This window comes from Pseudochaenichthys georgianus, chromosome 2 (genome assembly GCF_902827115.2).
Source record: "Pseudochaenichthys georgianus chromosome 2, fPseGeo1.2, whole genome shotgun sequence".
Classification (NCBI taxonomy): Eukaryota; Metazoa; Chordata; class Actinopteri; order Perciformes; family Channichthyidae; genus Pseudochaenichthys; species Pseudochaenichthys georgianus.
The window spans coordinates 8,326,022-8,352,249 of NC_047504.1; the positions used below are offsets into that span (position 1 = coordinate 8,326,022).

At 44.0% G+C, this 26,228-nt stretch overlaps 2 protein-coding genes across 2 annotated transcripts in view; one reads left to right on the top strand and one right to left on the bottom strand.

Moving 5' to 3' along the window:
• LOC117459707 (MSL complex subunit 3-like) overlaps window positions 1–26,228 on the bottom strand; it is a 153,747-nt gene that overhangs the window by 87,632 nt on the left and 39,887 nt on the right. The gene's annotated exons all lie outside the window — the stretch shown is intronic.
• The window catches only part of LOC117459648 (E3 ubiquitin-protein ligase Midline-1-like), a 52,268-nt gene continuing 35,713 nt past the window's right edge, over window positions 9,674–26,228 (top strand). Inside the window, exon 1 of the mRNA XM_034100688.2 lies at window positions 9,674–9,764. The gene's annotated coding sequence lies outside the window, so the exon portion shown is untranslated. The remainder of the gene's footprint in view (window positions 9,765–26,228) is intronic.

Consider the following 26,228-nt stretch of genomic DNA (forward strand, 5'->3'; position numbering starts at 1 on the left):
CAAATATTCCCAAATACCACCCACGATGCAGAAATAAAAAGCCCGTTGAAAATCTGCAAATATTCCCTTTCGACAGAAGAAGACTCCTGGAAAGTTGGAGCACATGAAGATTGTTTAGCTTTGCTTGCCAACAAATTGCTGAAGATAGCCAAAGGCTCCTGGTAAGACAGTGGAAAAAGTGACTAATGTGGTGTGTGTGTGTGTGTGTGTGTGTGTGTTTGAGTCTAGCCCAAATAGGATTTAAATCCCGTGTTGGGATCAATCCCTAAAAAAGGATTATGTCCTCATGAGCAAAACAGTCTGGTCTGATCACTGATAGGAGGTTTCATTGAAAGATTGTACCTTTCAGTGGTTCAGTAATTCGTTTTTTTATCTTCCTCCGTAGCAGATTGGAAGTGTTTGCGGTAAAAATCTCAGCATGACATCCTCTGCGGTGTGGGTCCACATGCATCAGAGGAGTAGAGCACCGTGCTATTTTTCTGGCTAATGAAACAAACCGATGTTTTGCCTCTTCACACACAGATCTGAACATCAATTCCGCATTTATTAAAACGGTGTGCATGTATTTCAAACAGGCCGCTTCTGTCCTGTGGCGTGTGCAAACGCGCCATCTTCATTAGCCACTGTAACAGCACATTGCACTCCTGTACAGGACCCACACGCCCGGGAAAGATCAGCGAGTCTGGGTGCAGCATCTGCCAAACACATTTCCATATCAGGGGCAACAGCAGAAAATATAAGCTGATTAATTCAACTCTTGCAAGAGGATTTTCGGCAAACTTGCAGTGGAACTAATTTTAGGACAGGTTTGCATAAATTGCCCTTTGAATGACCCGCCAGACTTTTTTTGAAGATATTTTCATGTATTTCAAAGGATTTAGAATTGGTTGATGGCGTGAATTGTGAGTTCAGGAGAGGTATTGGTCTTGAGTTTCACTACCTCTCAAAGGTTGTGGATAGAGAAGGTCGTAGGTGAACAATTGGACAGAACAAACGTATATTAGGCCAACTATTTGCATTGCAAGGCTTAAAAAGAGAGGCTAGGACCAGAGAAAATGATCCACCTCGTAAATGCCCTTTGTCCACTGAGTAGGAATAAAGCAGGTCAGACACCACCCAACCCAAATTTATATTTTCCAGCAGAGGAGTGAAGGTAGGTGGAAAATATAAAATAATGTGACAGTGAAGGTTTTTTTTTATCCCTGCAAGCGCATGGTGTGCACATGACTTGGCCCTCGATAGATTTGAAGTGCCTTTTAAAAGGTTAAATTACATTTCTCTGGGGCGTCGATGTGACTAAGTGCACTACAATCTCCAACTTATTCATAAAACCATTCACTGGGGGTTCATACTTTCTAAGTGGATGGATTCTGAAGTGTTTGGACACTTTTGGGCTTTTTTGACAGTCAACATTTCTCACCAGATATGAAAACAAGTCAAACAATCTACACACAGTGTTGTGACGTGTTGTGAGCTCAGTGAGACCTTCATATTTGTTCAGTGCTACTCGCTGAATAAAAAGAGGGGGGAAAAAAGAGCTGAAAAAGTGGTTAAGATTTCATGGCTTTTGAGAGCTTTTCTTTCCCTCTCCAAGCGTGATCTTTCCGATTCATCTGACAGACCCTAATGCTTCCTAAGAGCCAAAGGCTGCATTGTTCAGAGGACCTGCTTGGTAAAAGTAAAAATATGGACTTATTCAGATGTAGAAATACAGTACAAGAATCAGAGAGCATGAAATATACATGAAGGGAAGTGGATGCTGTGGTTTGCCTTTTTATTCGAAAAGCTCTCAACATGATCTCAATTGGGAATTTAGAGGCGGGTGATAAAGCAAATATAGAAATGCTATTTTGTGCTTTGGGTTAACAGAACACCTTTAGGGCTTTTATTACAGCAACGAAGAGAAGTGCAGTTGAACTCATAAGATGCATAATAGTTTAAAGGTAGTATAAAAAAAAGTACAATAAAACCTATAAATATTCAATTTGTTTGCTAACCGACAACCTTTAAGAGTTTTAAATAATTAATTGAATTCAAATGAAGTGACGCGCCACATTATAATACAACATATTCAGAGACAAGCGCCATATGTACTGTATGCTTGCAAAACGGCTCGACTGACCGCATGCTGAAAGCAGGTGAGAGGAGATACAAAACGCAACACATGCGATGGGAAACAGCTGTTGGTATACCCCGAGTGTCAACAGTGCCACATGTGCAGCGCAGAAAGCCGTGCAGGCAGAACAAAATGATGAAATGTTAACCACATGCGACCACACATCAAATTGCTTGTGTTAATAACTGACCACACATATGTTAACCACCCGCACACACAGCGCTTATGTTCTGTCTGTTTCGCTGTGTGGTGCTTGCTCTGCGTTTGACCTTAGAACCTTTCCTCCTACCGCCGCGGGGAGCAGAGCTTTAGACGCTGACCTTCTACTGGTGACGAGCCTATCCTCGGAAAAACCCTATAGACGAGCGTGTGTGTATATGCGTGTGTGTAAATAGGGATTTCTGACTGGATTATGTTGAATAAATGAGAAGCCCACATTTGTATCCGTGTTGATGTGTGCCCATGATTTCTTTAAGCTTTAATTGACAGATTTAGAATGTCTGAAAATTCCCTTTTGCACGATTTACATTCAACTTGACATGATACGACTGATGTCCTTTGGTGTGTAACAGCCACATGTACAGCTGTTAAGCCTTGGCAGAGAATAGCACCAGATCTTCACTATTAATGTCATGTGTGTCCAGTACAAAGTGGGAATATTTTCTTTGTTAGGCTGTGGATCATTGCCAAATGTGCATTCCTTTTTTGTTCCGGTGTAAAGAAACATTCGTGTGCGATGATTCATGTCTGATAGGATGGATAGCATGCGGGTTAAATTGACATTAGTCAGAGAGAATGCTTTTCATTAAATCAGGGTTGGATTTCAGGATCACAAAAAATATAACATCAAGCTAAATCAACCGACCTTATACAACAAGTCACGTGCAACCCTTAGAATAATAAAAGTATATTGTGTTTGACTCAAAGTAAAATCACATCACACACACATTTTACGCTGTATATTATGCATCGTTTTCTTTAGTCTAGGTCATGATTCGTGCTAATTAACCTCGTTACACTTTGAACTGTCCTATGGGACCCCTGAGCCATCTATGCGCCGCAGACAGACTGCTAATAACCCTCGGCTTCACAGAGACATCCCAAAGAGGAGCGACCATTTTGCAAGCGACATCATCTGTTAACCACTGACATTTGAGAAGGATAAGTAGACTCCCACAGGAACATGGATGTGTGAGAGCCACAGTCTGACACACGAGCATTTACACCAGCACTGAGACAATTAATTTAAATCATGCTACGGAGCCGCAACAGTGCAGATTCTATAGGATTCTTTGAATGTATTGTGAAATACTTCAATTGATTTGTTTCTGTGTCACATCTCGTATTCCCGCTTTTGTATACATTCCTAAATGTATGCTTTTAGCTGCACTGCTCCCAGACTCTGGAACTCCCTCCCCCCGCACATCCGACAGTCAGACACAATCACCTTATTCAAATCCCAATTAAAAACCCACCTGTTCAAATCTGCTTACTCACTGTAGTGCTCCCCATTATATGTTTCATTTGTGTCCACTTGACTGTCTCCTCCATGATTTCCTGTTTGTGTTTTTATCTTGTTCTGTTGCCTATTAGCTTTTATTTTATTTATTTTTAATATTTTTATTTTTTTTATTTTTAAATCGTACGGTGTCCTTGGGTGTCATGAAAGGCGCCTAAAAATAAAATGTATTATTATTATTAAAAGAGAAAGTCAACTTGCTCTCGATGTGCTATTTAATTTGTGCTTTAACTTTATGAATAATAATAGGAAAGGCTAGATTTGACTTTTCTAAATGCAATGGAGTCTGGGTGCCGAGAGGGGATTTGTGCTGAGCCACTCGAACGAGGAAAGGGGAGCAAAGAGCAGAGAAGTCACCCATTTTATTAATTGTGTTGGTTTTAGCACTTGCCCTTTGCAAAAGTCAGTGGACGTAATTAAATTACCACGCACGCTCGGAGGAGGAGGGAAGCTACAGGATGGCCCTGTAAAACGGAGCGTGCAATCCCTTATCTAATGAGAATGACAGCCACGGGCACGCTCACAGATCTTTAAGTGTCCTCTGAGTCCTTCACTTGCTTTCAGAAAATCTGGATTTAATGTAGAGAAAAAACGTTGGCCACCAGAAACACTGCGGCCATCTTTAATGCTCGCATTTGTGTTTCTGCACAGCTGATGGAAGCGATAGAGCCAACACTATATAGTGCCCTTTAAACCCTCTGGGCCCTTCGCAGTAAAGGCATTTTGCTTCCAGGTCAGCTGGCTTGTTTGCTTCTCACAGCTGAGTCCTGCTGCCTACTGTTAGCACCGCACATATAGGATGCTTAAAGACGGGCCATGGGTCAAGGGACTTGGGCACGAGAAGCTGGCACAGAGGAGTAAGTGGTCATGACATGTTTGCCCTTCCCCCCCACACATGTTCCAAAGCCCCCCCGAGGCCTCGCCCCGTGTCAGGAAGGCTCAGGGAAGAGGCAGATGCATGCATGCCGAGAAATATGGCAAGTGGAAAAGCCGCAGAAGCCTGGGCATTGAGATGCAGAGCGTGAATGCCAGTTTGTGTTGTGGGATTGAATTACAGCGATGTCTGAAGAGGTCATGTGATCAGAATACACCGTGTTCAAACCAGATCGAGTGGACATTTCCATAGGTTTTAAATGTGTTAGCTTTAATTATAAAGCGTTAATGAAGACAATTCTGTTTAGAAACTCCGTCTGGAGGGATGTTTCAGATTATTACCTTTGCAGACCATTCACATGCACACACACATCTATGGAACACACAACAGGAAAACAGTGCTACGGGTATTTATGGCTTTAAATTAAATGATGTTCTCTAAAAACCTCCAGGCTTTCAAATGAATACAACAATATTGTGTCACTGGATTCATGGAGTTATAAAATATTAAGAGCACGTAAGTCAGCCATGCATTGTTACATGGGCTACAGGCAACACAGACGTCTCATTCGTCCTTTGCCATGATAATGCTTCTATTTATTATGATGAGTCCCCGAGGACCTTTCAACTACTGTGCTCGGCATCATCCCTCGGCTAGATCGGCCTTCTGAGTTATTTAAGGAGATCCCTCGTCGGAGAGAGCGAGTAAATAGTAATAGTAAGGATGTTTTTACATAACAACGCAGATGGACTCTGACCAATAACGTGGACAAACGGTTCTTTGTAAAAATGTATTAGCAAACATTTGCTTTCTGGCTTCCTTTGTTGTTGCCCTCCAGCCATGCCGCTCCTTTGTCTCTGACACGGCAATGGCATCATGTACATCTTGTATGTTTTACTGTGAATGCATTTGACAACAACATATAAGCTTAATTGTCCACACGCCCTGACGACAAACACATCTGCAGTGTAGCATTGGCTCTTTTGCCGAAGAAAGAGAACAATACAGATTGTTTTCATCAAATATTTCATGAAAATCCACAGTCAACACCTGTGAAATTGAAATAAATTACATTCCTCAATCTAATAACATACTAGTTATAAAAGGTTCCCACTCGTCTCCATCATGTTTTCTCACGTTCTCTTTGGATTTTGTGGAGATTGTTACATGTTTGCTGTGGAAGGGCCTTAAAAACCAGGATATAACGACGACACTGAACCAAATACCAGTATTGTACCTTTGGGCCTTCCCCTACCATACAGATGGGCTAAATGGGTGAACAGACGGGGCGTGCGAGTGGTTCCCTCCTGGTCCAGACCCGACCTCCTGCCTGTGGAGATTCAGCGGAGAACAAGCTGCTGACGCAGCCTAAAAGCAGCCTTAACCTGTTTGCTTCACTTTCAAACTGTATACAGTGCACAGCTGTAATCTGCTCCGAAATAAACTCACTGTGGAACATATTGAGGCCATTAATAATTCTCTCTGATGTGCAGTACTTTTGGAGGTTATAGACCAACTTAGCTCATTCTATACGAGGACAGGTTACACCTTGGGGCAGCACATGTGTAAAGCTTTATAAAAGTCAACAAGATGTAATTAAACTGCAGCTTGTTTGTACTCCCCTTCAAATATGCTTCTTAGTGGCTGGTGGCATAATCATGTTTGACCGGCAACATAGCAATGCTACGAAACAGGAATGTATATTTGATCTGATGGATTTGAGACTCAGTGGTTTGTTGTAGGAGCACCAGAGTTACAGTTTCCATTTGGTGACAAGTAGCACAGATTGGAGAACTACGGAATTGTCACAATGTAGTCAAATTGCATCAAATGAATCTAACATCACTAGAAGACAACACACACCATGTGCACAGTCGCTCTGTCATGACCTTAGCAGCGTCCTCAATTGTCGCTGCTGCCCTGAGGCTAAGCTGCCAACAGAAACATAAATAAAAAAAGCGTAATTGAAAACATTATGAGGCTATCTTCATCAAGTACATCACCTTTTCAGATTTGGCTGGCTTAGTGGGGACATTCTCCTTTTGTATGTTGCAATTTCACACAACAACTAAGGCTGCGGCCACACGAGGACGAAAACGGCTAAACGCATAGGATTAACGCAAACGCAATCGCAAACAAGCTTCCGTCCACACGCAATAGTCATCCGGATAGTGTCTGTCCACACGAGACCGCTCCGTTTAGCTCCAACCGCTGGAGAAGCTGCAGTACATATGCAGGAGCCTGTAGGTGGCGCTGTAACTTCCTCCACAAAAGCAGCGAAGAAGAAGGTTGTCATGGTTGCCCTTCTGTTTTATTCTCCGGGGTGGGGGCCGAGGGAACCGGGCAGAGTTTTTTGCCAGTCAACGTGAATTAAAGTTTAAATCTTCCGGACACAATTATAAAAGTGCCGGTCAAAGGTCTTCTTTGTTATTTATTGAGCTTTAAAACAAATGAATAACGACTCTATATATTATAATAATAAAATACACGGAGCCTCTCTTTTTCCTGCCTCTCTTCGGACAGCGTCAGTGTCTGTCTCATGCAGCAGCTGGTCCAGTAATGAGTGACCCGGCCGACAGTAAAAATAAACATATGTATAACTAGTTTAGGGAGTAATTAAAATAGCTAAGGGTGATGATCTGACTTGAAGTGTGTGTTTTGCTGCAGCGGGAGGAGCTGCAGGTGAGCAGAGCTGCGTGTCTCCGTCCTGTCAGATTAGACTTCACTCGCGTTTAGGTCCATATCGAGAGAAAGATAAATAATCTGAATTCAGTGTGCAGTTTACTTTGACACGGGGGTGAGCAGCAGAGGTGGGGAGAGGCGGAGCTATTGCCTCATCATTATCAGAAAATGATCGTATAGGGCGTACACAGGAGCCGTTGGACCCCCCAGAGCGTTGCGTATGCCGTTCTATCCACCTTGGGACCCGTTATATCGTTTCCCTCAGTCGTTTAGTGCCGTATTCGGTCGTCCTCGTGTGGCCGAACGGTCTATATGACACTAAACAGTAACGCAAACGACCGCTTTCGTCCTCGTGTGGCCGCAGCCTAAAACCTGACAGCAGTATAAGGGCCAGCTGATATCTATATGGCATGATACAAATAGAGGTGTTAGGATTTTGCAGCCTACAATAGGTGTAGAAATGTTTCAGGTATGATTATATGGAGAGTTTTAACTTCACTTGGATGCCCTGCGGACTTCTTGTGCCTGAGAACTGGACATGAGACAAAATCTTAAGGCACAGATGATGGAGGGAAAGCAAATTCCCCAGACACCTCCAGGTTAAAGTAATGTAAGGCACATCAGGTCTTTTGTCATATGCTCCATGAAAGCACTATAAAAGGGCCAGAGGTGGGCTTGGAACATATTAGGAATGATCTTTGTGCCCGGGGGAAATACTGAGACAGCTGCAACCCACACAAACACAAAAGCAATACAGCTTTGAAATGTCTTTAAATGCCTCGTGGGAGCTCCACTGTACATTGTGCCCACATCCCTCAATGATCAGTTCTTTTAGCATTGTTTACAGCACACAAGAACCACCTTCATGGAGGCAATGTGCAATAACAGTGCCGTGAGTTTGCCTTGCAGCGAGATGCACATGCGTAATCTAACCAAACGGTGGATTGAGGATTATCCCACCACTTCCCAGCACATCTCAAGATGATCTCCCTGCATGTCCATAGGAGAGGAGATATGGACACGAGAATCAGCTCGACATCCTCTGTGATCTTTATGCAGTATGAAATAGTCGTCTCTTAAAAGCATGGTACATTGAATATTCACTTTAATCTGTTTTGTTGCCCTCCCTAGCACTGCAGCAGATGATTGGGCATGTCCGCCCTCATCAGCAGGTCTTAGGCTCCCTGCTGGGGCCAGACTGAGCTGCTGATGAGGTTGTTAGGGGCTGTTGGAACAGCTTAGGTCATTTAAATCCTAACCGCTGACAGCAGGGGGGTCCCGATAGCTCTCCTGAAGCACAATATGGGTTAATCTGGATAATTTAGCCCAACGCATTCCTCCCCAGACACATTTGTGATGCTGTATAATGACCGTAAAACCACGCAAACTAGAAAGAAAAGGATGCTCATTCATGCAATCGTCTTCGGTTTCATTTCATGACTTTGCCGTGGTTGGTGTGGATGAATCTGTGTGTAGATGTTCAGCCTCAGGCCCCTTTATTCCGTCGTAGACATCAGATGGAGGGCAGTGTGAGTGGAAACACACATTTCTGCCACAGAGTGTGGAGACATGTTTGGAAGTTTTGACGGTTTTGAAGTTTAAATGTTGTGAAGTGTGGGTTTGGGTTAATCTGTTCTCACCATGTTCGCCGGAGCTACTAAAATACATTTGAAAGCTGGGTGGGGTGAATGCCACCGTTGAGTGCGACAGATTGAGACACCTGTCAATCATGCAAGCTCACACATTGCATGTTAACCCTTACTTTGTCTTGTTGGTAAGATGAACCATGATTTGGACATACATTTTGAGCACATATAAACACAAGCTCTTGGTAAGTCCAATACTAAATGAGTCTTGGAAACAGCTTGCATCATCACTTTAGTGAACATATAAATAAGGACTGTAATTGTTGGTGTATTCAGCTCTTAATTGAATTGCAGCAACGCATCTGCAGTTCGGGAACGTCAGGCGTAAAGTCGTTTTGGAAACATGCCTGTGAAAGAGATTTATAAACATTTTCCACAGGAGATGATTTTATTTTTATTTTCAAGGATGACATCCCAGGAAGGTGAGATAGAAAAGCCAACATTCTGGATATCATCTCCCGCCTGTCCGTCCATCTGCTCTGGATCTAACTCACGGAAAGGTCCAACAAAAAGCTCAATGTTCCACGTATTGTGAGCACGAGTTTCCCGACCGCCGGACAAAGCACTCGCAGCGCTGGTTTCCCTCTGCCCGCTTCACGCTTGCCTGAGCCTGAACACATGACGAGCCAAACCCGAAGGCACGGGTTGGGGGGCGGAGGGGGGGGAGGGGGCTGGCGAGGCTGCACACGAGGAGGAGGGGAGATGTAAGAAAAGATCCCAAGTGTTTTGATTTGCGAGCACGCGGGGTGTGTGGATGCGTGCCTCTGCGCGTTCACTCTCACCTTGCCATCCCTCCCTCTCTGCTCTTCTCACTTTCTCCAGCACTCTCTGCCTCCTTTCAAGGTTACTCACTGTTGTTTCTCTCGGACTGGACTCTTTGCACGCTTCTCTTCCTTTCTGTCGGAGGACCATGTGAGGCTCTTCAATGTAAGTGCCTCCTTTGTTGCTTAATTCACTTTCATTGGGACCGTTCCTTTGGAGGCAATGGGTTTAGGGTATGTTCCCTTTCTCTTCCTCGCAGCACATGCACAATGGGATGTTATCTATCGGAGGGGCGGAGTGGGTTGGGATGGGAGCGGGTGGGGGGGTTTCGGGGGCTTGATTGCTCCATGTGGTCCAAGCGTGGGAGTTGTATGCACGTCTCTGCTGCCGTCATTGTCTCAGCACAGCTTTGTCTTCAGTTTGAAACCGGGTTTTGTGTTGACTTTGTATATGATAGTAAGGACCTGAACGTTCTTCATTCAAAGTATGCAAGAGTTTGACTGAACTGTAAGTACAGACAAACAACCATTGTTCAAATGGAAACAATGAAATGCAATAGTTTGTTGTATACACAAAATAACTTAATACTATACTTCACAGAGGTTTTTCACACTTTTAATGTACTTAAAGCTTATTTGTCCACAGCTTTCCCTTAAACTAAACAATTTGATTGCAATGCGTTTGTACCTGTGCATAATTCATTGGGTCATATATTTACATGGTGAAGTGTGTTTGAGTATTTTGTTTGAAACACAGTTCAACCAAATGATATTTCTTTCTATCCTGCGTGACACACTCACAAACATGCCAGGTTGTTTTCCCCACTAGCTTTTAGCTGTATGCTGCAAGTACCCAGAAGCCCTTTGTGTATGTATGCCAACATATCACCCAATGCATTCTGTGTTCTTTGTGTACATGAGCTAATGGCAAATTGCTTGTTTGGACTTCTGTGCATATAATGGAAGCCAATGTTCCACATTTGAACTAAATAAATCGTAATGCTAAAGTTTCAGTTTGTCAGTATAATGGGCCTCGTTTGTATACCTTGTTAGTCTCTTTGGTGACCTCGGAGTAAACAAACATAAGATACATATACTCAATACTAAGAGATACAGACTCTTTCGGATTTTTCTAAGAGCTGTATAAAGTTTATAACGCCTACTGATATAAGCAATGTTTTGAATGCACAAGCGCACTCATATCTTCTCATTTAAAGCAACAACTTTGATTGACAATACGGTACGCTTCTCATTATATTTCACTCACTTTCAATTAATGTGTTTTGGGGAATTATTCAGTTTTGAATGCCTTCTTCTTCTTAATTAAATTCCTTCCCTGATTAGAGCTACTGGGTTTTAATGCAAATATGTACCACTCTCTGCAAAGATTTAAAAACAGTACAGTTCACATTAAATCCCCTCAGGTCTGCATGCATGTCTGTGAGGTTCGAGCATTTAACATCCTCCCACTGCAATGCAATGTGTCTGAAGTGAATTGCAACTGACATGGCCAATGAATAATACAGAAGTGTATACACTCCGTTATCAATTATAGAACTCCAGGCTGCATGCTGAACACAGAGGTTTATAGTGAACATGTGTGTGTATCTGCATTCCTCTTTAGCAGGTTATTTTTGTAAATGCTTGCTCTGTATTTTCACTGTTGAAACGGTCTCTGCAAAGTGTTCGTGAAAGTCACCACACAAACACACACAGCTCTGAATATTGGAAAATGATGTCGAATGGATTGAGCTGTTGGTGCAATCAACGGGATGTCTATTTGGCCGATTGAGCCGCGGTAATCTACAACTTACTTAAATGCAAGACATATCTCGGCGGTGGACTAAAACCTATGAATCATGGAAATTATATTTTCCCCTCCAGAAACTCGGAAAAACAACCCTGACGTATAGACACATGGTCGTATAGACAAACAGACGTATAGACGAATGGTCGTATAGACAAACGGACGTATAGACGAATGGTCGTATAGACAAATGGCAATGATTGATTGATTGAATTCCTGTTTCATGCATTTTAATCATGGTTTTGCAAGCCAACGAGAGTGAGGAAGTGCTTTAAGAATCACACACTGATGATGATTTACTTATGAGGTTTTAACATGGAGTGTTTTGAGGAATTGTTTTACTTTATTCATAAGGCCCGGACCACATTATGCTTATCTTTTGTAGATTAGATTTCCAGTAGTCGTGGCAGTGCATTGACCTTTTCCTTGAAGACGGACGAAATGTTTCATTATTCACTTCTAGGCCAGCCAACATAAACCGTTTGAGGTAGCCATTACTGATGCGGTCATGGACGTATTCGCACTTCATAACACCCTCAGTCACTCCTTTTCTCATTATGGATTCTACACACTCCATCCTCTATCCGTCCTGACAAGTGGAGAGGACGGTGCTCCTGAACGCATGTGACAGTTGGGTACCTGGAGCTACTGGCGCTGAGCTAAAATGAAGTGAAACGGTGTGAGGATGACGTACAGGTAAAGTATAGGTGTTGGGAGAGGACATTTTGTTTTGAAGGCACAAACCTTTAAGACTGTGCCCAGTGCCGTTTATCTGAGTTGTATGAGTAGTTGTAGGTAACACTCTCCTTTGGTTGCTAGCTGCTGTTGCTAGAAGTGCAGTTCTTCGACTGTCTATTCCTCGCTGTTGTTGTTTTTTCCAGGAAAATGTCTATAAATTCCATTACATTTTGGTTAGTAATAGTGCTTTGATTTTTTAAATATTACATTACACATTCAAAAAGTCCCTTTCGCAGTCCTGTTTGTCTGCAGTATGATCAAATTATTTCCAGTTTTAACACCCTGTTTTCCATATTTGGAGCCCAGCAGGGTATCAAGCTAGGAGGCCATGGCATCAGCGACTGCCAATGTGTCCAATCTTTTTCATGCCGAGCCAAACCCCCCACATTCCAACTCTAAAATCCCATCTCTCTGCTGAGGACTTTGAGAGCTTGGCATTCACGTTTCAGCTCCCCAGCAGCCACACTATGGCCCCTTGCCACCTCCTTGTCTTACACCAACGCTCAAGAAAATGAATAGAAAGAAAAGACAGGGGGGAGATCTTGGAGAAAAGTAGGGAGAGTTTTAAAGGCATTTTATTTGCAATGAAGCCTTTAATCTACCCTCGGGTGATTGGGCTTAATGAATGGGCTGGTTTGTTCTCCGGGTGACCAAACATGGCACTTGAATGTTTGTCTGCACAATGACAAAGCTTGAGAGAGCCAAAGACACTTGGCGATGAGATGGGCCGTGAACTAGTCAAGTGCCCGGTTCTCTTCTGTCTGTGCTCACACACACAGCTACGTGTAGGCGATCCAACTTCTCTCAATGCATTGTGTCCTTGTGCCAGCCACTTCAGGACAATCGTGGATTCTTACTATTGTTTAATGTGCTGGGAAACTTGTGAAGAGAGCACTACTGCTACGAACTCCCGTCAGAATGACAATAATCTGTCATACCTAATAGGGTATCATAATATTTCAGGAGTTGCTATCCAGATCAGCCTTTGCTTGACACACTTATCTTCAACACGGTTCATGCAAAAGCCAATCAAAAGTGATGCAGTGTGTGCAACAGCCAATTGCAATATCAATCAACAACACTTTGATTTGACACCAACAGAGAAAAGCGACTTCATTTCTGAATAAAAAGTTTGTGTATTGTAGCTGGTGTTAACAAATGACATGATAGCAAACTAGGGCTGGTTGCTCAACATCAGTTTCATCTCACAAGGATACAATGCAAGATTATATGTTACCATAGAAACCAGACGTATATTGAAGCAATGCAAGAGCAGTGTTCATGTTAATATAAAGTGTCTGGTACCAGTCAGACATTAAATATAATCCAAGCAGCCAAAGTTAACTTTTCGGTCATAACTTTAAATTAGGCGTTGAAGCGATACACAACCAATATAAAACTCTAAAAGTAAAAGAGTGGAAATACTGTGTTCATGTTACAAAGTAATCCACCGGGAATGTGCGGCGGTAATGCCGAAACGTGTTTGCCAAGTCAAACACTTTCGCATTTCTTTGTAGACGCCATCTGCATTGGCACCCCTGCTGAGCCAAGTCAGCCGTCCCAGTAAAATGATTTAGTGCGGTTTTTTTTCACGCGGTGCTGTTGTCTTTATGAACATGGCTTAACAAAGACTCCGCACCAGACTCAAGACTTCAGCGCCACAAAATTGCTACTTGAAGAGTCCATCTGTTCAATCTGCCCCGCTCACTGACCTCCTCACAGTGTCGCTGTCCTAAAACCAACCGTCATTGGCCAGACAAACTGTCTATACTTGGCTGTAATTCACTGAAAATATTTTGGAGGCAAATAACGGAAATATACTGGACTAGAAGAGTTCTCCAAATGTCTCCATGACCAGAAAGCTCATGGTTGAACTGGGGCAATAACACATGGCTCACTTCTTTGCCTATTTGCTGTTCATGCAATAAGACGCTGCCCCATGTGACCCTGAATGACTTAAAAGACTCAACGAATAATCAGCGATGGAGTATTATCATTGAAGGGAAGACATTGATTATCTGATTGATTATTCGAGGCAACATAACTCTGTCAAAAAGAAAACAACAAACCAACTCCTTAAAACCAACAGTATATCATTTGAATATTATTCTCAAAGACATAACAAGTGGACACTATTTGTCTCATGTAGTTCACAAAGTGGGTGCATGTGCAGCTTAGTAATGCATTGATTAAAGCTGAAGCATTGCGTGTATACTGCTGCCTGCCTTAATCAGCTCATTGATTAGCTGGAGCTTAGAGTCAATATCGGGCTGACAAGCAGAAGCGGATCGATGTTTCAGTTTATAACCAAAACCTCAAAGTATACTTCCACAAAAACGAAGACCAGCTTGCAAAAGAATGTACACAGACATATTTTTGGCCGGCAGCACTGCCACCAATGAATCCAAACATTATGGCACCCAGGGCCAACACAATCTTTCGCATATCCCAAGACAACCGGGATGTTAACAACAGTAAAACAACAACTAAACTGAAATAAGTCTTGGTCCTTTGAACATCTTGGCATCTAATCAACTTCGCAATTGGCGAGTTTATTGCTAACCAAGGAAATCTAGTGTTGAGTTGTTTGGACGACCATTTCTCGAGTAATCTGCAAAAACAGCAATTTGATCACTTTTGGTCTTGAGGGAAAACCACAGAAGGAATGTGTCCAGTCAACAGTATCACAGTCACTGAGAAACCACATTGTTTGGGAAAATTGTACCCAAATGTAGTGATAAAAGTTACATCTGAACTGTAAAGCATCTATGTAGCATCAGCAAGAAAAGGGTACAACCTGATGCGTCCAATAGGAATGTATTTCCTTTATGATAAGGTAACATATTCTTAGTTACTGAGCAATTTTCCATCACCTTATATGACAGTGTTATTTCGGACTTCTGTGCATCTACACAATATATATTGATTTGCATAAATAACATATTTAGCAAGTTTCTCTACGCACCTTCAATATGTATTGCGTATATATTATATTATGACACTATATGACAGTACAGTCAATGTTGCATCGTTTTTTTCAAAAAGTGGTGCACCACAGGGCCATCGTGAAGGAACCCTGGAGTTTGTGGCAAATCCCTGTGCCAATATATTACATTACATGTTAGACGCTTTTATCCAAAGCGACTTACATACTCAATACCGTGGGCAATCCCCACAGGAGCAATTTGGGGTGACGTGTCTTGCCCAGGGACACAACGACATGCTGACTGTAGTGGGGTTTGAACCTGTGCTCCCCTGATCCGAACACCAACACACTAATCCATCTACATAACCACTAGTGTTGGCTTCTTCATGATCTACTGCATTTATAAATTGAAAAGTGTTAAATAGGAGAGGTTGCTCTTTGCATGGAAGGGTCAAACACACTAAACTCTGTTTTTAGCCACCTTGTTTAGAACCGATTACTTAGTGCCAGCAGATAAGGCATACTGAAATGTTTGATGCTGTGAATTTCAAGGGAGAGTAATGCAATATCACTAATGGTCTTATAGATTGCTTTGCTTGTTTTGGAGAGCACGCAAGCACACACACACACAGTCCAACAATGTCTCTTTCCAAGCTTTGGAAAAGTGCTGTGGGAGGTTTTTTGATTGAACTTCTGAGGACAATGTGTGTGTGTGTGTGTGTGTGTGTGTGTGTGTGTGTGTGTGTGTGTGTGTGTGTGTGTGTGTGTGTGTGTGTGTGTGGGTGTGTGTGTGTGTGTGTGTGTGTGAGCCTGGCAGTGTTTATCTGTGCTGATGTTAGAAGAATAGAGACGAGGTGTTGGCTCAGCCTGAGAGGACAGCTCAAGTTCGATACATAAACAAGACATGTAGAAAGGGCAAGCGACCCTGTTGGAAGCAAATGCCATTCGCTTAAAGAAGCTCCGTCTCCCCGGGACGCACGTCGACCTGTCTGCGTACCTGAGTGTCAGCCTGTCTAAATACTGCATTCAAAGTCTCAGACAGATTTGTATATACGTGTTGAACCTTCTTGTTTATTCATTCTGTGAGAAAGTAAGTGTTAGTGGAGACGCTGGTTTGTGCAGCACATACATGGAACTCAGGAACTCTTCCTTAACTTTGAAAATGTTGCTAGTGAACACAATCCAGACAGCAACTTCCCCAAGAGTGTCACAATCTAATGATTTACACACACTCCCTGCTGCAACACATTGTACGTGATAGATATGTCCCGCCCCTTAGCCTAAGTGGTTGAGCAATCACAACAGAGTCGGCCAGCTAGCCAATCAGAGCAGACTGGGCTCTGGTTTCAGACAGAGGGTGAAAAGAGGTGCTGCAGCACAGGCAGTATGAGACAAATAAAGAGCTTTTTGAACATAAAGCATGGAGACACGTCCCAGTAGAGAAACCACATACACATATGAGCCTGAAAATGAGCCGCATACAAACATTTCAATGTTCCTAAATTAATTCAAAAGAGACAACATGTTTCATTCTTTGGTTTTACATTTGGCTCTCACATGCCTTCAAACAGCTGTACACCTGCTAAGCAGATCATTTAAGATGATTAAAATCACACCTGGGCTTGCATACAGTGCTAAATATTTCAAACTATTAATGATCCAACTGGGACCATCATTTATTCCATTTATAATTCATGGCTGTCTTATACTGTAGTCCCCCTGCCATCACTGTACGAAGCCCCCTCCCCACCTTCATACAAAATGCATACACTTTGATTAATGTTCCCGCTTTGGATTCCTCTCACCGACTTCCACAGTCATCTGTATTCCCCGCTTACATCTCGGATTCTTTTTATGGCCGTACAAGCTTTCACATTCAGTATAAGCAAAGTGAGATGTTCCCACTTCCTGCTTCTCCTGTGTGAGTGTGTGCACTCTCCCTGTGACAGGTGATGGCAGGCCCATAAATCTGAATATTTCCTCACTGCCAAGCTGAACTATAGTACATTAACCATAGCATTACATTTAGCACACACACACACACGGTACACACACATACACACACACACACACACACACACACTGCAGGGACTGGAGAAAGGGAGGTCGGAGAGGCTGACATTCACTTATAACTTATTCATGCTTCACACTGTCATTTGGCACAACTGGGAAAAAGTCAATTTGTTATCACCACAGGGTGTAGCAGCAGTATATGCCTTTAAAATAACGGCTTGCTATCAAATAGTATTTCCTATTGCCTCCTTCAGGGCTCCAAATGAAAAAGTAGAGCCACCCAAAGTGTGGTATGGTATGATCAATGCATTTCTGCGCACACGGTAGGAATCTGTGTCGCAGCTGGAGCAGTTTCAGGCTCGGCGGATTGACTCATCGAGAAAGGTTCACCCTGAAAGGCCACAAGTGCTACTGAACAGTCTTCTCCCACCCACGTATGAATAGTCAGAATAAAAATGTATTTTTATAAAGACAATAACAAGAGCTTCTGCTGTTCTTGATGAAGTGAGCCTGAGCTGACCTCTATTCAGGAGGTTCAGGAGTTACACAACTTCCAGAGACAAATGGTACGGTGACTGGGTGCAAAACACAAGCAGAGCATTGTGGGAAAGAATGTTCATGCACTAATTGGAGGGTTTCACATTTGCACATAATTAGGAATTGAATTTGAATATGACCATCCTTCACGGGAGACTATGAGACCCGAATGATAAGCTTTCACTCTGGGCTCAACAATAAGAAGGTTGTTTTATTTTTGCTTCATCACACCATTATTTCACTCGACACAGCCGGGCGGCTCTGCTGCACTTTCTCTGTGTGAGCTTTTTAATAGATAATGCAGTGACGCCTGAAATAGCACATTAGCTTGAAGACAAACTCAGCTGTGTGTCACAGTGGTGGTCGCCTCATGCTTCCCACACGCTGCATGATATCCAGAGGCTTATTAAATGCAGTGGGTGTGCAATTATCTCATGTTAGTCTTGATATGATATTAGCTTTGGTAATGTTAAACAGTAGCATGTACACTTATCTCTCATTTCTGCACATTTTTTAATTAACTTTGATTAGAGAATGTATTTTAGGAGCTGGGAACATCCGGAATGAGACCTGACCTGGAATTAAACCTTCCTACCTTCTTTTCCCCCTCTCAATATAAGAAACATAATGAAATCACAAGCTCGTTGTTTTAGGATATCAGGTGTTTTTCATTGGGATTAGATAACGTTGTCATGGTGTGCTAGCTGGTGTTGGTTTGGGTGGAGGTCGAGCAGAGAGGATGTGACTCCTTTCCGTGACAGTTTGAGGACACATTGGCTCTGCTGGCAGCTAATGATGATGCTGTCTGACAGGCATATATATATATATACACATATATATATATATCCAAGTGTTTATGTGTGTGAGTCCATCTGTGAGTATGTTTATCAGTATTTTTGTGTGTGCTCTTGGCCATTGAAGTGTCCCTGTGCTTCATGTGTTTGGCCAGAGGACGACCTTGAGCCATTGCTGCTGGTGAATGTGTCAGATTCAGGCAATGGACCTAGTTATGTGAGTGTGTGTGTGTGAGTGGTTGTTGGTATGCATGTATAATGTCCAAAAATGGCTACTGGATGCTCTCAGCTTTGTCATAAAATGTGACAGGAAATGGCTCTTCTTTATCGCTTTGGAGGATGCTGTTTTTATCACATCCACTTTGATGTCCTAGTCAAAAGGAGCCGGCAGAGTGAAGATTCAGTTTATCATTACTCACGTTGAACTCGATTGCCTCATGTTCGTTGTTATATTCACAAACGGCAGTGAATCAAAAAATATTTCCGTTGATCGCCTTTTTTGAATTCTCTGACTCACAATGGCATTTGAAATAATCTGCACAATGCTTCCGTTTCTTAAGAGCATCTCATTGTCTGTACTCTTGAATCACCGGAGGGGATGTTTGCCAGGTTTGACGGACAGTTCACGTACCCAGATGGACACGATTACACACACACACACACACACACACACACACACACACACACACACACACACACACACACACACACACACACACACACACACACACACACACACACACACACACACAGACACACACACACACACACACACACACACACACACACACACACACACACACACACACACACACACACACACACACACACACACACACACACACACACACACACACACACACACACACACACACACACACACACACACACACACACACACACACACACACACACACACACACGTTCAGTTCACCAAAACTACACTAATTAAAGTGACTCCTAGTAAAGCCATTTACATCTGATCACTTCTCTTCTACCAAAAACATCCACTTCAGAGGAAGTAGTGGAGCGTTATTTGATGTTTATCACGACTTTATCTCCTGCTCCCCCCTCTGTATCTCTTCATCTGTCTGCATGGCTGCCCCTCCCCCTCTGTTCCTCTCTTAAACCTGTTTCGGGGGCCTTTCTGTATTAGTTTGTCCCTGATTAGATCTGTTTACTCCCTGATTTCACTTGACGGAGACAGATAGCTCGTAAACTCTACAACATAATCTAAAGCCGCAGAGTCTCTGTCCGGCTGGCACCAGCTGCATCTTCTCCTCTCTGATTGAAGCCACGCTTTACTGCCCGCATGTCAACTTAGTTCAAAAGGCCAGAGGTCAGTGAGAGGGTAGATCTGTTTTGCATTTCACGAAAGTGCCCAAACTTTAAATGAGTAAAAAACAAATGTAGTCAGGGCGCCAAAGGGAGACACTAAAGCACTCAAATGTATGCAAGACCGGCTCCCAGCCTCCCACGAGGCATGCAAAATCAATGCATATCTAATGTACTGTCCAAGATAGTGATCAGCAACTGGGAGGGGTTTTAAGACACTGTATATCTAAGTCGTAAAGATGCCTCTTGAAGATGGAGCTCATGGATATACGTAATGCATATGCATGGATGTGTCCTTTTGCACAAATTAAACCTAGAGGGGACTGACTAAACCCTGTGTGTTGGGGACTGACTAAACCCTGTGTGTTGGGGACTGACTAAACCCGGTGTGTTGTGGTCACGTGTCTATTTGCACACGTGTGATGTAAAATCCCACAATCCCAGACTACCCACAGCGTCGGTGACCTCTCCAAAGGTCCTGGTCCTAACCCCGTCTTGCTTTATCCCTGAAATGGTCTCACCCCGAGAGAAGAGACGGACTCCACCACATTCCACTCATTCCTGGTTGTTAAAAATAAGACCTCTTTAAAGTCAGCCGAGACCAGCTTTCCTAAACTCACAGAGCGGTCATAGGGAGGTTGGGAATCAAGAGCGAGAGGAGGTTTTCCCCCCCACATTGCACACAAAGCAGTTTATGTAAAGCAAACGATAAAAAAGTAGTTTAAAAGAGGCTTTATTTCCATAGCTGAGCTTTTGTTTTACAGCCTGTTTTATCGTCTCTTTGCTTGATTTATCTTGTGCCATTTCAAGTGAAAATCATGATAAAGTATGCCAAATAACTGCAACATCATCTTCCTGGTATTACGTTTTCTTTTGGCTTCAATTGATCAATGTACATTTTCTCCTCAAAAATAAAAAATTACGGCTGAACTCAATACTCAAGTCTGTACTCGCACAATGTCATTTGAAGCTAACACTGAAATATCACCCGGAGCAAGGCGGGAACATGTAGTTCAAGGTGAAAAACTCGACTTTGCGGTGTTGACGTAGAGGACGCCTGGAAAAGCTTCAGCACGGAGGCTGATGAGACTTGAATGAATGAAGAGGCTTTGCATCTGTGTGCTTTCATTCTGAAGAGTGCGGCTGGATAACCTCCAACTTTGGGGAAATGTAACCACTTTGCAGTATCTATATCTACTTTGTGTGTGCATGGCTGTCTCCCTGCAGGGAAAGAAGGTTTTATTCAAGCTTATGGTACCAGGAAGTCCCATTGGGATTAAACACAAAATAAACTTACAAGAGATACCTGTACAAGGTCTCCAACTTCCAAAGAGTTGAGTTTTATTTGCACATGCTTACTGCTGTGCTAATAGGGTCACCAAACTTAGTGCAAACACTGTATTCGTGGGGTGTCTCTTCCCAGATCTTAATGACATCATCCTTAAAAGGGTAGCATTCAATATGGAAAGTAAGGAGACTTTGCATTCTTGAAAAAGGCCTCCACCCATTTTGTGTAAAAATGTCTCTATAGCAGAACACGATGCATAAAGACACATCTTACCAACTAGTGATTTTTGATTATACTTGCCTTTGCCTTGCAGCTATTGTAAAACTAACAATTATAATTAATTTAATTTCTAGTATTTCAAAAGCAAGCCCACAAATATCAATTACAAACTAAAAACGTTGTTAATGAATTCAGCCTTTTAGATCCATCCACCATAATAATAATCTTATAGAATAGACTAGTGTGTGTGCTTATATTTTATATATATCTTATATATCCCCTTCTTGGGGATCTAGCAGTGTTCACAAAGCCAGTGGTCTTACTCTCGCAGGGAACTGACCAGAGTTGGAAACTTTTTCCTTGTCCTTTTCCAGAAGTGCATTCTTAAGAAGCAGCCTCACCTCGACTGATCCCACTCCAACTGCCAGACACTCCCCGCCACAGCACACACACATACACACACCAAATCTGTACATGGACCAATTGTAGGCACACACTGCGTCACACAAAGGATACTAACAGTCCACCCATGATACAAGTTAACAATAAATAGCATCCACACCACTGCTCATGACCATGATCAATGGAAATCAATGGAATTAGGGAGATCTAAGAAGACTACATTTTCACTGTATTCACTTAATCAAAAATAACTTTAAATGTACCTTATACGTCGTCTAAAGCACTTTATCTATATCTATTAAAAGGTGCATTTAAGTTTGGAAACACTTTCTAAAACGAATCAAACCTAAACAAACTGTTTAAATGTAATGCATAAAACGTCTCTTTGTTTTCCAAAAACTTCTATAGGATCCTGCATTCTAGGATACAGGATGCAGTTAACCCATAGTCCTCTGCAATGTTCTAAACGTCCAACTACATGACTCACTTCCCAACAGCAAAATGTTGGGGATTATTTGGGATCTAGCGACCAACGAATAGATTTCAAAGCTTCGAGTCCCATTTCTAACCCATCACACACACTCTATAAAGTCCTAAATAATGGTTAGCTCTGACAATTCTTTTTTTGGCTTCACGCTTGTTTCCGTTATGCACAATTGGCAGGACTAAGAGCAGCATCCTCCGTGAATCAGACATGACCGTGAGGTATCAATCAATATCAATATCAATCAAACAATAGGATACGGCTTTTAGTCGCTCATAAATAAATAAGTAGATCACTGATTCTTTATTTACTATGGATGCTGGCAACAGTCACAGAGTCCAAAGTGAAGGTGATGTTTGACCAGTAATGGTCGAGGCGGGATTTGAGACAGTTAACCGTCTTGGATGTGACAACGCTTTCTGGCAGATCATTCCACAAGTCAACCACACGCAGGCTGAAAAAGCTGCGGCGGATAGCCAGTCTTGAGTACTGTTTCTTCAACTTGAGGCAGTGTCCACGAGTCCTGGTGTTATAATCCCGTTGTAGTGGGCATGATGTTTTGTAGATGTTAGGGGTGTAACGGTTCACAGAAGTCACGGTTCGGTTCGTACCTCGGTTTGGAGGTCACGGTTCGGTACAACAAGAAAAAGCAAAAAAAAGTCCCAAATGCATAATTCCAGGTTTGTTGTTATTTATTTTTGAACAGTAGTGCAAGTTTCAGTTTAAAAATAAGGAACTCTGACATTTTGAATAATTAACTGTATTAAACAGTTAAAAACAAACAGTACCACACACTCAGATGGCCATATTATCTATAATGGCTGATGTCAAACAAAAAGGTTTCATCAAGCTGTAAAACTAAAAAGGATGTCTTGAAAATATTACATCATAAATAATAAGAAAGTGTTTCAAGAGCGCAAAGTCGTTGAAAAACATATGCCAAAAGCTTCCGTTATTTATTTTGGTTTCACGGCTTTCATGTCTATTGGCTTCTTAAAAACAGCGGGGATCAGCTGTTGACCTGCTGTTGTCTTTTGCCAGGCTCCGGTGATTGGCAAATCTGGGTGATGCCTTCTGATATGATTTAGCATGTTTGGCGTGTGTTACCATTAGCATACCGCACCGCTGTAGAACAATGGCGACACACCGTCCTCGTCCGATCCACCACTCGCGCACTTCATCGTTATTGTAGTCCACAGGGAACCCGAAATGTTCCCACACAGCTGATTTAAAAGAAGCAGGTGGGTTCTAGCTCCTGTGTGTTATCTGAACTCACCATACTAACTTTTCTTCTTCTTGTATTTTGTTCGTTTTGTTGTTGTGTTTCTTCTTGTTCTTCATTTGTTGTTTAAGGGCGGCTGGCAAACAGCTTTTAGGCGCAATACCGCCCCCTGGATTATATATAGTGTAGTGGATACTGCCCTGAATGACAGACTTTTTTCCCACTCGTAAAAAAAAGGCATATTCGTCGTGTAACTGCATGTGCCGAACCGTGACGTCCGAACCGTGACGGTACGGGACGAATACGGATACCGTTACACCCCTAGTAGATGTTGTGGAGATATTTGAAAACTTCGATCATATTTTCCCTCGCCCTTCTATAATACATACTCGGGATTTTAAGACTTTGCAGTCGTTCTTGATATGGTAGGTCCTGTGGTGACACGTTATTGGACATAATTCACCTCTCGTATTGTGTTGCCACACGGACCCTTTAGTGGGAACACCTGTAGCGTTAGCTTCCATTCTTGCTAGCTCCTCAAGCAGAGCAGTTGATGGGATAACCTCTCTGTTATTAATGGCTAATAAAGATTGGAACTCTGTTCTTAATACACCGCCTCCGACTCCCTTTTCCTGGCACTACACTGGTGACCCCGACGTTTCCGAGAATTTTTCCGGAAAATTAACGAGCATGGCTGAACGCGATGTGTTCGTAAAGCTGCCGGAATTCTGGGAGCACGCCGCGGAGGCATGGTTCGCACATGTGGAGGCGCACTTCGCCTGCCGACAGGTCCGTGACGGGGACCTGAAATACTACCATGTGGTAGCAGCGCTGGGCAGCTCTGCGTCATCCAGGTTGGTGGGATTCATCGCAGCCCCCCCACATCATGGCAAATACGAGGCGATTAAGGCCCTTCTCCTTAAGACATTTAGCTTATCTGCTAAGGAGAGGGCCCGCCAGTTACTTGACATTCAAGGCCTAGGAGACAGCAAGCCATCCCAGCTAATGGAGAAAATGCTAAATCTGCTAGGGGGGGAAGATTCACGGAGATTTTCCTGCGTCACTTGCCTCCCCGGGTCCAGACGGCGCTGGCCAACACGCCTGCCATGGAGCCCCGTGCCTTGGCTGAGGAAGCAGATCGTTTTTTCCTGGCTACACAACAGCCCGGTGCAGAGACGTTAGCCGCGACGCTCAGCGGCCCACCTGCGTCGAGTGAAGACGTCGCCCATGGGGGGCACAGACCGCGATTGACGACGGCTAACGGCGGTCCCATTCGCACGTACGGCGTGAGGCCTATGTGTCTGTGCATCGGAGAACAGCGTTTCAGCTGGGATTTTGTCACAGCGGACATTTCTTTTCCCCTCCTCGGAGCGGATTTTTTGTGTGCTCAAGGACTCTTAGTGGACGTTAAGAATAGGCGTTTGGTTGATGCCTTAACGTTTTCTTCCCTCGTGTGCACACTTAGCAGCGCAGCGTACGACGGGCTGTCAGGCTCGCTGTCGGGGGCAGACACGTTTCTCAGACTGTTGGCCGAGTTTCCAGACCTGTCGCTGCCCACCTTCTCGGCGCTTACCACCAAGCATGGCGTGGAGCACCACGTCACTACCGGGGGGGCCTGCTGTCTACGCCAGGGCCCGGCGGTTGAACCCTTCTAAGCTGGCTGTAGTGAGGGCGGAGTTCGCAACCATGGAGCGCCTGGGCATTGTCCGCCGCTCCGACAGTCCTCGGGCTTCCCCCCTGCACGTCGTCCCCAAACCGAACGGCAGGTTCCGCCCGTGCGGGGATTACTGCTGACTCACGACGCCACTACGCCTGACCGCTATCCGGTGCCGCACATTCAGGACTTTTCGGCGCATCTGGCCGGTACAGGGGTGTTTTCCAAGGTGGACCTGGTGCGTGGATACCACCAGGTGCCCATGCACCCCCTGGACATTCCCAAGACAGCAGTGATACCGCCTTTTGGACTTTTTGAGTTCCTGCGGATGCCTTTTGGACTCAAGAATGCCGCTCAGACGTTCCAGCACCTGATGGAATCGGCATTACTCTCCTGTGTGACATCTCTACGGGCCTGGCGCGGCCTGTCGTCCCTGCCAGCTGGAGGCGTCCTGCGTTCGCGGCTGTGCACGGCCTGTCACACCCCGGCGTTAAACCTTCGGTGCGTTTGGTAGTGGCGAAGTTTGTTTGGCAAGGACTGAAAAGGGACGTGAGGACTTGGGCCAGGGAGTGCGTGGCTTGTCAACGCGCTAAGGTGCACCGTCACACGAAGGCCCCGTTGGAGCGTTTCCTGGTGCCTGAGAGGAGGTTTGATCACGTCAACATTGACCTGGTTGGTCCGTTGCCTTCCTCTCAGGGGTTTTCCTACCTCCTCACCATGGTGGACAGAACGACCCGTTGGCCGGAGGCGGTTCCGCTCGTTTCAACATCAGCCGCAGACGTTGCCCGGGCCTTCATTGCAACGTGGGTGTGTCGTTTTGGCACCCCGTCAGACATTTCCTCAGACAGGGGCTCTCAGTTCACGTCCGAGCTCTGGAACGCTGTGGAAGGCGGTTTGGGGGTTAAGCTGCACAGGACTACCGCTTACTACCCTCAGGCTAACGGCCTCTGCGAGCGCTTTCATCGCTCCATGAAGGCGGCCCTCAAGGCGGGCCTTACGGACGGTAACTGGGTCGACAAGCTGCCCTGGGTGATGCTGGGCCTGAGGACCGCACCTAAGGAACATCTGCAGTGTTCTACCGGGTGAAGGCTGCTCACTTGGACGTGGACCGGCCGGTGGTGCTGGCTCGGCGGCCGAGATGGGGCTGACCCCCGGCTTTGATTCCTGTCAGGGAGTGTGGACCTGTTGTTTCCGGTCCCTCCTCTGTCACG